Source organism: Mya arenaria, chromosome 12 (genome assembly GCF_026914265.1).
Source record: "Mya arenaria isolate MELC-2E11 chromosome 12, ASM2691426v1".
Classification (NCBI taxonomy): Eukaryota; Metazoa; Mollusca; class Bivalvia; order Myida; family Myidae; genus Mya; species Mya arenaria.
The window spans coordinates 61,841,802-61,857,600 of NC_069133.1; the positions used below are offsets into that span (position 1 = coordinate 61,841,802).

At 34.3% G+C, this 15,799-nt stretch overlaps 1 long non-coding RNA gene across 2 annotated transcripts; it reads left to right on the plus strand.

Annotated features, from left to right (window-relative positions):
* The first annotated feature begins 3,143 nt into the window (after positions 1-3,143).
* On the plus strand, positions 3,144-8,623 carry LOC128211161 (uncharacterized). 2 transcript variants are annotated; one of them, XR_008257226.1, is made up of 5 exons: positions 3,144-3,675; positions 3,943-3,980; positions 4,954-5,030; positions 6,361-6,551; positions 7,616-8,623. It is a non-coding gene; the product is annotated as an uncharacterized LOC128211161 (long non-coding RNA). The 2 variants fall into 2 exon arrangements; XR_008257227.1 differs by having other exon boundaries at positions 6,361-6,479.
* Positions 8,624-15,799: the final 7,176 nt, after the last annotated feature.

Consider the following 15,799-nt stretch of genomic DNA (forward strand, 5'->3'; position numbering starts at 1 on the left):
GATGAATATATATCGAAAACAATAGTTATCATGAAGAATACCGTGTTTAATTTGAAAAAAACCTTACCTTATGAGACGATAGGTGATCACTGTAAATCCTTAACGACCACCAGCCATTTAAAAGTTTTGCGTATTTAGCTACTAAATACACGGTTGCAATCTTGTAATCAGTAATTAATATCTTCCATAATTACATTATTTAGTAAGTTTAATCACTCAATTTTTATGTTTGTAAAACATGTGTTTGTGATGACGCTTATTGTACTTGTACTTATCGGGGAACTGGATTGCTATTTCTTTTTGCTTATATGATTCTCGACTTAAATAATAAAAATCGCTTTCCATGTTTGTGTATGTTTAACTTGAACGGAACAGATATATTATATGACTAACATGTTCTAATTCAAGAGGTTATTTGTTTTGATGTATTTTTTGACTGAAATGTGGACCTTTCAAATGATTATGTATAAGGATATCATGCAATGATCTACACAAGAAATTGAATAGTTATCATTTCCGAGGAGCGTTCGTTTAATTAGGAATATGTTCTTCGATTTTCTAAATACCCTATCAGTGTATTCTACATTCAATAATGTCCTTCTTAAAATATACACTTAGGCTTTCAAACTAAAAAGAATGTGCTTTGCCTGATACAAATACTGAACATATTGAAATAACAGGAAAGTCATTCGCCGACTCGCTTTCCCGAATCAAATTTATACATACATTGGCTTTTAATATCCAGTAACAGGTGCTAAAGGGTCGAGGCAAATCATGAACCCATTGTCAGGACGATCACGTTTCCTCCATTGGTGTAATCATGTTCCAGTGATGGGAAAACTGTGATTTAAAAAGAAAAGCGTCCTGTATTGAACCCGTTTACTATATTTGACAACTGGGCAAGTTCTCATAAATCAGAGTATGACATTGATTTTTTAATCAAAATTCATACGGCAAGAATCGCGATTTGGTCACTCTTGCAGGCCAAATGAATGAATTGGATTTATGACAGACTCTGGGAAATAAATGTGGGTCATCACAGATCAACGAATGATGCCAGAAATAGAAATAAGGCCACACATATAACGCACATAAAGTAATTTATCTCTTATTGGAGCGCTATGCTAAAACATTATTTCTATTCAGGAGTTCAATGTAAAACAAATAATGGTTTAATGTCAATGTAACAAAATATGTGTTTATCGCATGTTAATTTATCCTCTAAATACATACTAATGAAAAAGCTATATGTTCTTCTGCAGAAGTAAATTTAATACTGGCCGATACAAGGACAATCAGCGGAGAACATTTTTAAGTCACTAAAAAACACGTCTCTTTTGCTTGAATTAATGTGGTTTTTGCACAACTATGAATGATATTTGCCCATTATAAATGCTGAGCCAGTTCTTTTTAGGTAATTCAGACGTTAACTGACGGTCAAAAAGAATAAATATATTGCGAATCAACTGTAGACTTAAGGTCCAATAACAAATATCAGAGGGTCGAGGTAACTCATTTTCTCTTTCCACATGCAAGGATTATTACTTTCTCGAAATGAGATAATAAGAAAACTTTTACTACAGTGCATTATTGGAATTGCACAATACAGATGCCTTTCACTTAAATAAGCGTGGAACAATCACCAAAGTAGCTACTAGGTGGATTAAACATATGTCTAGACATTGTTCTATATCGTCAACGGTTCCTGAAAATGAAACATGGTTTGATGTTCCAGTGGTGCAGACCATTTCTATTTATAACCTGCACGAAATAGTAGTTTTGACTATTTTTCCATGCGAAAAAGTGTTATCATGTACTAAACTGCATATCAAATTAAAGTTTCGGAATTCAGTCGTCGTAAGTAGTATAAATACTACGGCGAAATGTTGTTTCGACAAAAGGATTTTATGAAAAGCAAAACACTTGCCAATCGCTCGTTTAAGATTTAAATTAGTCATATAAATATTAGTAAGAAAATTTATTACATTGTTTATGTTTTAGCTTAAAAAATGTTAACTGTTTTTGTGTCGCCTGGAGTTATTAACTAGAAACTTCATATGTAGATAGATCTCATGGAGGGCAAGTAAAACGCAACAAACAGTAACTCTTGCTTTCTTAGATTTAGAGAAATGGCCCTTTGCTAATTTTCAAGCTTAAAATTTTGTCCGTGGCATATCTTAAGGAATATAATAGGTATCAACTTGAAACTTTATAGCTAGATAGATCTCATTAAAGGCAAGTGCAGTGCACAAGAACCGTCACCATTTCTTCCGTATTTTTAAAGTTATTGCCCTTTGTTGGCGTCCGCGTCCCGTTTTCACTTGTCCGGGGCATATCTCGTAAACTATTAGTGGTATCAACTTGACATTTCATATGTATATATCACTTTAAGGGCAAGTGAAGTGCACAAGAACTGTTACTCTTGCTTCCATATATTGAGAGTTATTGCCCTTTGTTAATTTTCATGGTTAAAGTTTTGTCCGGGGCATAACTTGTAGAATATAAGAGTTATCAACTTGAAACTTCATATGTAGAAAGATCTCATGGAGGGCAAGTGCAGTGCACAATAACAGTAACTCTGGCTTTCCTTGTTTTACAGTAATAGATCTTTGTTAATTTTCATGCTCAAAGTTTTGTCCGGGGCATATTTGGAAGAATATAAGAGATATCAACTTAATACTTCATACATGTAGCTAGATGGATCTTATTAAGGGCTAGTGCAGTGCAACAGAACCGTAACTCTTGCTTTCATATTTTTAGAGTTATCGCCCTTTGTTAATGTTCAAGCTTGAATTTTGTCCGACGTTTTTACCTTCAGTTCACTTGCCACCTACACTTGAAATAAATGGCAACATCATTGTCTATCAATAAATTAAATGCCAATCCAACAGCTATAAGTAATTATTTTATTATAGTGACATATGTATATATACATCATTACAAATCAATACAAATATAAATAATTTAAACAATTACACCCGGCCCATCGGGCCTATAAGTCACCCAGATATCACATATATGAAATACAAACTTTTCATAAATTAAACATAAAGAATAGAAGAAGAAGAAGAAGAAGAAGAAGAAGAAGAAGAAGAAGAAGAAGAAGAAGAAGAAGAAGAAGAAGAAGAAGAAGAAGAAGATTTATTCATAGCATAAATAATACAAAATACACATTTGAAATAGGCCAACATGACCCTTGATCAAATCAAATTAATACACCAAATTGTGATTGCGAACAGGTACATATAAATGTATATTCATTAAATAACAATTTTATCTACAACTTACAAATGATACTATTCATAATTCATAATCTAGTAAATACATATGATAAATTATTTATATAATGGAAATAAATTTTGCTAAGCGAGCTATCCTCGGATTCATTATTACCTATGCCCGGGTTTTACCGCATACCGGAAAAGTACAAGCGTTATCAAAATAATGCGTTACCACATGTCTTGAGAATTATTGTAAAATTGAAATAAACTACAGTGTGTCATTCATAAAAAACTGTTGGAAATAGTTGTTTGAGTGATATTTCATATTCCGAGGATAACTAAAGGTGGAGAAAGTAAAAACTAAGTTGGATATATTGAATTTATCTTAACGCAAGAGACAGGGTTTACATGTATATACATCAGTTTTGTCCAGTGTAAAGTCGGCGCAATGAAGGTAATGGAATTATTTCTTTAAATTAAAGGATATCTTATAAATTTTTAAGTTAATCATAAAAATGAAACCTTATTAACAGAAGTATTTTAATTAGCACTTACGAACACAATACTTTAAGTTATGCTGAGGGATGACATGTCTATAATATATTTGTTGCTGGATTTAACTTAAACTGTTAAAACAAATTATAATATTTGGTGAAAATTTAAAACAAGATAAATAATTTAATTAAATATGCAAAGTTATGTATTTATTGATTTATTTCAGATATAGATGCATGTTTCACCTGTCTTAAAAATAAGCCCGTAAGTATATTTTAAATACAATTACATGTATATACAAATATAAGTAAAATGATAGCATATTTATACCGGAGCAGAGACAGATAACCTTCTCAATTCAAAGGCATTGTATGTAAACACAGCAAGGTTTCTAAGTAGCCTCGCATTATTTGATTTTAACAAATCAATACATTTAAACATACTTGGTCTAGACACATAATATTTCTTAATATATTTCGAACGTATATCATCATATAGTTTACATTCAAAGATGAAATGAAATTCATCCTCTAAAGTATTGCATTCATTACAAAGTCTCTCATTTCTAGGGGTATTTGACCATCTGCCGGTCTCAACATTTAATCTGTGTGATGACATTAACAAACGTGTGAGAGCAATTCTATATTTCTTAACATTTACATAATTCAGATATGCACTATACTCAAAATTAGCAAAAACCTTGTAGAATGAGGCTCTGGATGAGTTTTCAATTCTACTATACCAGTTCTGTATAAAAGTGTCTTTAACTCGTTGCTTAAACACACTGATAAACATATCATTGTTTGGAACACATTGAGCTAGCCAGACATCATGAAATCCAAAATTACACAACATATTATGCAACATAGATACCCAATTGATACATCTAGGATTAGTTTCATGGTCACGTAACATTACATTATACATAACTCTAATATATTTTATATCATCACATTGCAATATTTTTAACCAATACTTAACTATGAATGTCATTCTTTGTGAGAAGAGATCTACTCTTCACAACTCCCCATATACAAAATCATTTTGGGTAGAGACTTTCACACCTAAAATACTTTTACAAAACATAGTATGAATTCTCTCAATAGCACTGGCTTGTGAAAAGCCCCATACTTCACAACTATAGAACAATATTGGTTTAACTAACTTGTCAAATAGATCTATAACATGGTCAACTGACAAGTTTGCAAATTTTAATAAGTGTCTTCTTAATTTGTAGATAGCCTTCTGCGCTTGACCAGAGAGAGTCTTCTGACATTCTACCCACGATCCTCCTGAGGTCAAAACCACTCCGAGGTAACAATATTTTGGCACGATCTCAATCTCGTCAGTTCCATAATAAAAATGTAAATTTTGTGGTAGTCTTACACCTTTCTTGAAAATAACTATTTTAGTCTTGTCTTTGTTCACAGTTAGTTTCCACTTTAAACAATATTCATGCAAAATGTTCAAATTTTGCTGCATTTCTTCACTTGAGCTAGCAAAAATAACTATATCGTCCGCATACATTAGCAGAAAAAGTTTTAGTGAGGACACATCTATACCATTGGCACCATTTAGAAACAGTTCATCTTCCAAATCATTCAAATACAAGGAAAACAACAATGGGCTTAAACATTCTCCCTGTCTTACACCTAGTAGACTTTCAAAAACTTCACCAGTTTCATTCAGCAATTTTACTCTGGATTTTACTTGTAAATACATGCTTCTCACAATGTTAAACAATTTTCCTCTTATTCCAAGCCTTAACAACTTATACCAAATATTTTCTCTAACTAAATAATCAAAAGCCTTGGAAAAATCTACAAATAAACAGAACAGTTGTTCTTTATTGTTAAAGACATGATTAATTAGACTATTTAAAACAAAAATATTATCTACTGTGCCCATTTTGGCACGAAAACCAGGTTGAGCCTCAACATATATGTAGTAATTTTCAGCCCATTTATTTAGCCTTTCATTTATGCATTTAGTAAACAATTTACCAACAACACTTAACAAAGTTATGCCTCTAAAATTCTTGACATCATCTAGTGAACCTTTTTTGTGTATTAGAATGATTAGGCCTTCACTCCATTTGTCAGGGAAATAGCCTAGTTGTATGATTTTATTAAAAAGAGTCATTAAAACACATCCTAATACATCTTTACCATGAAAAATAAATTCAATAAGCTGTTTATCAGGGCCAGAACTACGGCCCATGTTAAGGTCTTTAATATTTCTTTTTATGTCATCTAGTGTAAAAGGTACATCCAGTTCACTGAACATGATCTTCATTTCATCATTTAAAATATTATTGTAATACAGTACATCTTCATCTGGTTGAAAGAACCTGTCATCCGGATTGTTAATGGCTTTAAAGTATTCAGAAAACGCATCCAATGAGATGTTTTTAGGTTGTTTAGCATTAGAACCATCTTTTAGCAACTTCCAATACTGTTTAGCATTTTTACACCTAGCATTTACAAGTTTTTGTGTACGTAATATGTTACTTTGGTAATTAAAAGATCTAACGCTTTTCTTATATGTACTTCGTGCCTCAACCATTGCCTGTCTATTAATATTTGATTTATCCTTTCTAAACTCGTTTAATGCACTATAGAACTGTTTTCTGTTCTCTTCGCAGGTGTTGGTGAATAGTTGGGTGTTCTCCGGCTCTCTCATCTTAGATTTACTCGATGCAGTCCCATCATGAGAGATGTTGTTCGAATATTTCCCAAATAATGGTTCACTGACAGACTCGATGTAAGTGCAGAGTTGGTTGACACACATGTCTATCTCTTCACCTGACGTAGATGCTTCAATATTATATACAAGGTTATTAATTTTAACCTATTATCATTGTTATTTAAAGCGTTAATGTAACATTCTCTCTTCCTATCATCCCATTTGTAATGAAAGCTATCTTTGTTTGCATTTGTAGCACTATTTGCATTGGTGACATTAGGTATGGGTTCTGCTGACATATTTCCATGTAAAGCGAATTCAATTAAGCAGTGATCCGATAACAAATTTGGACCATATGTAATAAAAGACGTGAACTGTCTAAGAAGATTTTGACTAACAATACAATAGTCAACCAAACTTGAACCGTTGTGACCAATATATGTACAAGAGCCTTTGTCATCGCATACTCGACCATTTGCAACTCTTAGTCCACTTTGTTTTAGAAAGTCTATTAAAAGTGTTCCATTTGCATTAGTGCTATTATCCATTGATTTTCTGGGCAAAACTTCATCAACATTATTGTCATCCGGTAAAATGTCAATATTAACCAATGAGTCAGTGTCATGTATAACATAATCCGGTAATGAACCAATTCTTGCATTTAAATCGCCTAGGATCATAAACGAGCATTGCATATCATAAACGTCCTGTATTTTGATGATGTCATCTAATATTGTGTCATAGACATTCACTTCCGTTAAAACTTGACGACTTGAGTTGCTTGGAACAATATAGCATAAGCATAGAAATAAGTCACTGGCTAAATTGAAATGAGTTCCCTTAAGTTTCAACCAAATGTGGGTATCGTCGTGTTTTTGTATGAATAAATTATCATGTACAAGCTTGTCTCTAACATATATTATTATTCCTCCGGAGTTACGCGTTGCGCCTTTTAATCTCTCGTGTCTGTTTAAAGCAATATGCGTAAAGCCATCTTTGGTAAAAAAAATCATAATGATCAGCACCCCATGTTTCAGTAAAACATATTATGTCATTGTTACTAAATATTTTATTTATTTCATCACTGTTTAACTTATTTTGCGATTTTGATATTAGACCTTGCACATTTAGTAATGCAAAATTGACCTTAGATATATTGTTGATGTTGCATTCACTTTGTTCATGCTAATTGCCAGACACTCCGTTTGTTTCAGGTCGACCTCCACCCTGGTTGGTAGACGTCGTAGCAGCCTGCGACGTTTTCCTTGGTGGCCGTGTACTGGATGAGCGGACTCTCTGAGGGTTTCCAGTCGAATGTGCTCGCGCACGCGTTCTACCACGTTGGGTCGATTTACCAGCTGCTTTAGAACTAGCGTTACTCGCGGACTGTGTTGGCTGTGAGCTGCTATTCGTGCCGGCGACTTGTTGAGGCTGTGATAGTTGTGAGGCATTACCCTGGGAGCGGGTACTACCAGCTTGTTTCCAGTCGAAGAAGACCGGCGGTGATGGATTCTGAGATGGAGCGTTAATAGTCGTTTGTGTATTTGCCCGTGGAGCCGTATTCGCTGACGATTTCGGTCCGACGGGCTGGTCTGTAGACGCGTGCGTGTACACCGGTCTACTTAGCAATCGGCTCCACCCCGGAAATTCATCTCTGACCACTTCACCATTGACTACTACCGCCGCCGGATACTTTAGCTGAACTCTAGCTGAACGATTCTCCGCTCGCAGCCTCTTATACGTGGGCCACACACGTTTTCTTGCCTGTCTGACTTCGTCTGGATAATCCCGGTCGATTGCATAGCGACTACCAGCAAGATATTTTGCATTTTTCATCACAGTGTCAACCTCATAGCCATATCTAAACGTGACTACGATCGGACGTCTTAGTGGGCCATTGGTGTTACGCCGATTAATATTACCCAAACGTTCGGTATTATCAATGTAAAAGTCACTTGCATTCAAATTCATGTTTGTGTACATGAAATCATTGATCACCTCATAATTGTCTTTGCCTGGAACTTCATCAAGACCATAGATGAGAAGATTTCTCTTACGCTCACGTGTTTCTAAATCAATGACTTTGTAGGTTAATGACAATATTTTATCATCTTGGTCATCTAGTCTTTTATTACAATCACTGGCGGATTTTGTCAAATCATTTATACTGTTTTGGTTTTGTTCAACAACATCAAGTTTTGAGAATAAAGCAATAAGTTTATCATCTGTGTTCATGTTTTTGAAAGAAGATAGATCTACCGTGCCAGTTGAATGTCTTTTTCTCTTTTTCTTTGCCGCCTCCACTTTTTTCCATTGTTTGGAACCGGGTGGGGGGGTGCTCCCGCGCCAAACATATCCTCGTTTTCCATCTCCTGGGAATCATCCAGGATTTGTGAAAGGCTTTGCGAGTCCATATTTATATTGTCAGAATGTTTATAGTCAACAATATCCAGTTTTCAAATCGAAATAAGTGCACAGAATCGATAAAAACCTGTAACTTCACCTGAGCTAAAAATCAATGGTCTGTACTGTCCGCCATTTTTAATCCATATATATAATATGTATGTAAGGTTTAAAGTGAATATTATACATATCTATAAAGGAAATGTTTATATTATCAAATACGTTTATAAGTGAGTTTACATATTAAGGACATTGCATGAACAAAATTTCAACGTAAAAAATGTAATGTTAATAACTAGCAATACTTTAAAGCAAACAGTGTGGTTTTTCTCAAAGTGAAAGCACCAACAATATACTTGGATAATTGTCTCACATAGTCATTCATAAGTAAAACAAGTTTGTCTAGATCGGAGATATTTACAAAACTGTCACGTGATATGATATTATCAAGGTAGGTATTTCTCAGTTCATTATACAGAGAACATTGAAATATGAAATGACACTCGTTCTCAACTTCTCCAGAGTAACATAGCCTACACGTTCTAGAGTCGTCCACTGGTTCCCCTAAATAACGACCGGTCTCAGTGGTAATATACCAGTCCTACACTGAGCCAATAATGAACGTTCATTTTTCTTAAGGTCCATACTCAGATAGGTTTCACACTTGAATTCTTGTTTAAATTCACGGTACGTTCGTAATTTCGGCATAGATCTTATATCCTGTGACCAAATGTTAACATAATAGTCCTTGATCAGCGAATGCGCGTTCTTAATATCAACAGGCTGTTTTGCATTGAAACTGTCAGATATTCCTATTTTGTCCATGATGTCCTTCACCTCGCTTGACCAGTTAGCGGTACATTTCCTATAGTCAATTTCAAACACCTGGGCGCACAGTCGGTCACGGTCCATGAGAACCAGTCAATTCCACAGGCGTAGCATATTACTCCAGCGGCAATAACGGGTGGGTATCCATCCAGTGTCCCCTGTCAGCGCCGGGATCGGCGCGAAGCGATGGACGCCAAGGGCGTACCTCATAGCACGGTTCTGCACATTATCCGATGGTTGGTATTGTTTGTACCCCCACACTGAGCTGCAATAATCCATGACGGGCACAACACAAGCGTTATAGAGTTTCTCATATGGTTTAAAAGAAATGTCTTTCAAGGGGTGTATCTTACTTATAACACTTCCAAGAGCTCTACCCCCCCCCCCCCTTTGAAAGCCCCTCACATGTGGTTGAGAAATCGCCTCTGTCTTGGAAAATGATGCCTAGATACTTATATTTGTCCACTATTTCTATTTCATTATCAAAAATACGGAAGATAAACTGTGTTCGTTGAGTGCGTTCTTTCCGGAAGTGCATACATTTCGATTTTGACGTGTTTATGATTACACGCCAGCGTTTGCACCAGTTGTTCAAAACGTCGAGCATTGCTTGTAGGTTTTGTTCAGTGTCTGCGGTTAGAACAATGTCATCAGCGTACATGAGAATGGACACCTGGTGTTCCCCGATGGTGACGCCACACTGTAAGTCATTTATTACCTTTACTAGGTCATTGGCGAAGACAGCAAATAACGTCGGTGATAACGTGCACCCCTGTTTCACCCCAGATATGCAATCGAACCAGTCTGTGTGTGAGTTGTTGAGCCGGACACAATATGACGAACTCGCATAGATATTCTTGACAGAGTAATAAAACTTTCCATCGATATGATTTAGTAACAGTTTGTACAATAACATGTCCCTGTCAATATAATCGAAACAACGTTTCAAGTCAATAAACGCTGCATAGACATTCTTGCTGTTTCTTACAACACTACTAAGAGTAAAAACGTGATCTTCACACGATCTGTTCGCCCGGAACCCGTTCTGCTCATCAGCAAGGAGATTGCCCGTCTCTAGGTATTTTGTTAAGCGTTTATTTAAAAACGCAGTATACAGTTTACTGACACACGATAGTAGGCTAATCCCTCTATAGTTCATTTGGGTCCTTTTATCTGATTGTGGGTCCTTCAATATTGGGTAAATGATTGCTTTTCTCCATATTGATGGGATTTTACTAGTATCGAATATTAACTGAAATAACTGTTGTAACACGGCAATAACCGGCGGGTTTTTTATAATGTCGACAGTAAATAATTCGTCAGGCGACACATCCGACTAGTTGTTAATAAAGGTCCAGAAGAGAAACCGGTCGGCAATTATAGGTTATACCAATGTGATGATTTTTCTTGGTATTTTCCAGAACCGGCACTCTTTCATCTTTTGATAAATATCGTTATATTAACACCAAAAAATGTTTAAAAATTCCACATTTTGAACAAAATATAATAAACATGCATATCAGTTGCTGAGTTTAAAAAAATTAGATGTCACGGAACATATCGTAATCATTGATGCAAACTTAAAATGTTACAGCTGCGGTAATGGCAGTGATGTTGAATCTCTTGAAGATAGGATAGATTGATGTTCAAATAAACAAAATAACCCTATTGATTAGCTACATACGTATGATTGAAGCCGTAGAACTTCTTATGATAATATATGGTCAAGCTATTATTTGATCTGCTAAATATAAAGGGGATGTCATTTCGCGACGGATACGTGTTTTTACATCAAACGTAACGTATAGGTCGTCAGAAAGGAGTTCTATCGTATTAAGCTTTTAAAAGCATAATGTCGATTAATTCCAATTTTAATGCACCGTTTGTTGTTTGAACCGAAAAAACTGCACTCAGCTTTTATGAGAAAATTATCAGAAAACTGCGAAAATGACGTCTTTAGTGCATTTTCCTGAATAAAAGCAACTTTAATATGACTAAATGCTTCTGAACGGTATCGTTGAGATATTCAATACATTCCCCTATTATATAATCATTGCATCACTACATTTAGTAAATCAATCACATGATATGCATTGTGTACAAGGCACCACTAATCTCACTGCGCTAGCATGATGCACAATCGGAAAACGATATAGTTTAAATACGGTGTCCTTTATCTTAACTTTTAGCAAACGAAATGATATTAATAGTTATATAATAAAAGGAAGTATATCAGTGGAAGCTCTCGTTATTATAGTTTTTGATATGAAGTGTCGACTTAAAGTGATTGACAGTAAACTTTCATTTTCTTTGTGAAACTTTTTTATGTTCAATTCTGTTTAGTCGTTACACTCACAGTATTAACAGCATATGTTTTAAAAGTTGTATTATCGCCTGTGAAGCTTTTAAAAAAAATGATTCTATCGTTTCCCTTTTATAATTATATTTCCATATTATGTAGTATATGTGTAACCCTGTGCTTATTTAACGTTTTGACTGTTACCTTGATTTAATATTATGTTGTGAAATTAGCGTTTTCACGCACGAAGACTTTCGTGAGATGTTCTCACTTCAAACATTACTTTTGGGGAGACATCTTGAATTTTACTTTTTAAAGTTCGGAGTTTTAGCATTATGATATTTGGTATGTATTGGCCCTTCATTGTTTAATTCTGCATTTGGTGCAATGAGTTGTATTGGATGCGTTGTTTGTATTTTCTGAGCAATTCATGTATTTTCGTGGTTCTGGTTAAATACTAGTTCAAGATAGCAGTTATGTCTCTTTCTTGTCTTTGTTGCACATTTTGAACATGGTTATAATCTGTTGATTGACAGCCTAACAATACACTGACACCACAATTGTGGGGTGAGATAGGAGAAGTTTCGAGATATTTCTAGGACATTTAGTTCCACATACCTGTTAGTGTTCATTGTGTTTATGTTAAGGTCATGTCATACTATTTTAGCATTATATTTATTGCAACGGCCACTAGACCTATAACGACTTCAGCATTATTTGTGTACAAAATTATCTGAAGTAACATGTTAAATAGTAGAAGTATAAACATGAAATGTATACTTATAACTATATATTTATTGTTATTCCATTGTCTATTTTCAGTATGTTACTATAGAAAAGATATGTCATCTTCACGGTTGTGATTGGTAGACGTTTTTTTAAAAACCTGTTTTTATCCACTTCAACATTATCCACCGTATTCAATATACATCTTAGATGTGTCCTTACAATTTGTTATCATCCTTATTTCTTAATCTTAAGAAAGGTTAAAGTAGATCTTATTTATTAGTTGTATTCAAAACTAATCTTGTCTTTAATCTTCCGAAAGGATTATCTCAAATCTGAGATCGAATCTAATAATTCGTTGTCAAGCAAAGGCAAATGCGTGCCAGAAATTCTTTCTGTTAATAGCTCCGAAAGTGACGAAAGGTTTTCTCCGGTATGTTTAAAATAGCACGCGTGAACCTTATCGAAGACTGCAGACGATCGTTATGGCCGCTCCAATCGTTCTTTTGGGAAGAAGGATCGCAATCCTAATTTTTTCGCCGGCTGATTGCATTCTCCTCTGTGAGGTTATGGTTAAACGGTCACTAGCTGATAAAAAACTAAGCAACTATGCCGTGTATAAGGCGAAATCAGTTCCTTGTAAGTATAATTTGAGCTTTGGAACATTTGTTTACATTCTATTTGACTTAACGGTACTCCACATCTTGTTAAACAGTTTACATTTTAAACATCAGACATGTTGTGTTGTACTAAGGGACGTTTTATTGTGTATTTTTGGTCACTAAACATGATTTGTTTGCATCCCCACATTGGGAATGGGGGGAGGGGGCTGAGCTACCATTTGTTTTCTTAAATATTTTTTATAAGTTTTAATATTGAGAATGCTATTTTTCTTGACAGACCACAAGAAACACGTAAAACGTAATGTGGATAAGTGATGAACATTTTATCGATGAATATTAACTATCCTAAGGAATATTTTTCTCTACGCACATATCCTTTTTTAATATCAGGCGATTTGTATTTATGTATTGATGATCATGTTACTATTTAAGTGTATTATTTTTCCAAAAAAGTCATTTAAATTTGCAGGGATAATATCTACGGTGGAAAAAGAGCTTTGGGCAAATATAAAGGATGACTTTAATGCCCAGTCGCAATACCCACGGTCAACAGCAGACCTAACAAAGAAATGGGATAACTTGGCTCAAACACACCGGGTCAAGTATATTGACAATATCAGAGATGCTACGAAGACAGGTTATTACATAATGATAATATCATTGCGTACCATAAAATGAGTTTCATAAACATTTTCAAATCATGTCTTCATTTCCGTCTTAAAATCTCAAAAACCTGCTTTCCTTCATGTGTGTTCCATACTAGTATTACATGTTTTGATCAATCAATATTAAATAATATTATTAAGTAAAAACCCTAATATATATCTCATAATCTTATTATACTTAAGATACTGTGATATTGGTGATTGTATTTATTAAGAACATAGTGTTGTGTTTTTTGAACCTATTACAAATAAAATGTTACAAATAAACGAAGCAGCAGGTGGACGTAAGAACCTACTGAACCCTATGACGGAGGCCGTTATGGATGTTGTTAGCCGTCAGACCGTAAACATTCATGGCATATTGCCAGCTGCCGCAGGGTTTGACACTACATGGATGCAGTGTACCAGGTTGTTATCATGTTATATATTATAAGTACATGTTTTATTAGTATTACAATTTAGCTATTCTCAGTATTCCATGCTATGTATGTAAAATTGAAGTTATTATAGTGATTTTATTAATGCTAATTTTCCATATTATGTATCTGAATGAAACAAATGATATTAACTTTACAACATATATTTTAATGTGATATGCTTATATATCAAAAAGTGCTGACTGAATAAATGTGCTTAAACACAATGTGTAGCACTGCAATTCACCAAACATTGTCAGAAAATTGAAAAATAGTTAAAAGAAGTAATGTCTTTATTATATGCCATTATATTTCAGTGTTGGGTCTTCAGCACCCAGTGGAAGCGTACCCACAAGCCAACCAACATCTGCTTTCCATATAGATCCGTATGAATCACAACAGAAAACATTTCATTTTTGGAATACAATTACTACCAAGAAGCTTAGCCTAAAAATCGTTATATAATCAATCCGTTCTCGACAGATTCACCCTTTCACAGAAATGACCACAACTACACGCATGAAGTTTCATTATTACCAAAACATGTGGCAAAAGAAGATTGTAACAGAATCATCTATAACAAACTTGAAAGATTGTAATGAGTAGGGATAAGTAAACAAAGTTTTGATACACTTGCATGCAATTTAATGAAAAAAGTTTCAGGTTAAAATGCATATACATGCTACATTTCAGACTGCCCCAAATAACAGATGTGAGCAAAGATGATGTTACTCCACATAGTTCTAAAGCACAGACGTTGTCTTCCACACCATACACCAATCAATTACCGGAAATCCAGCCGTTCTTAAATGTAGACACTATCTTTTCCACCAATGACATTTCATGCTCCAATCAATGTTCTCACTGTAAACTATGCTTGGAAATTATTAACCTGAAAAAAGGAAGTTGGAGTTGGAGGTGGCACTGCAGGAAAAAAATAAAGACAAATTAAACTTTGCCTGAATGTTGTTTATACTCTGATCAACATCAGTTCTTAGAAATACAATATTGATATTGACATGCATCATATGCATAACAGTATTATTTTTTCAGCTATTTTAACTCAATATTTTACTGATATCAGCAATTTTCAAATTGATAATTACGAGGCATATTTTACAGTGTATTCTTTTACTATTATATGTGTTGTGTTCAATTTCATTTAACATCTAATTTAAATGACATTTTACCGTAATCAAAACTGTCCAAATCAAATTCTTGCATGAAATCCAATGTTAGAATTAATTATGGATAAGAAAGTATTTCAAATGTAACTGTCTGTAGTGATAAACTGTCTCATTCAGAGATTTTGGTTGCAAAAAGTCGATGTTTTGTAATTGGTAAAACTTATTCATTTAACATTACTTTGATGAAAAAATAACAAAATGAAGTTTGTGAAACATTTGAAGGTACTAGCTCAGAAAAAAATATTAAATTG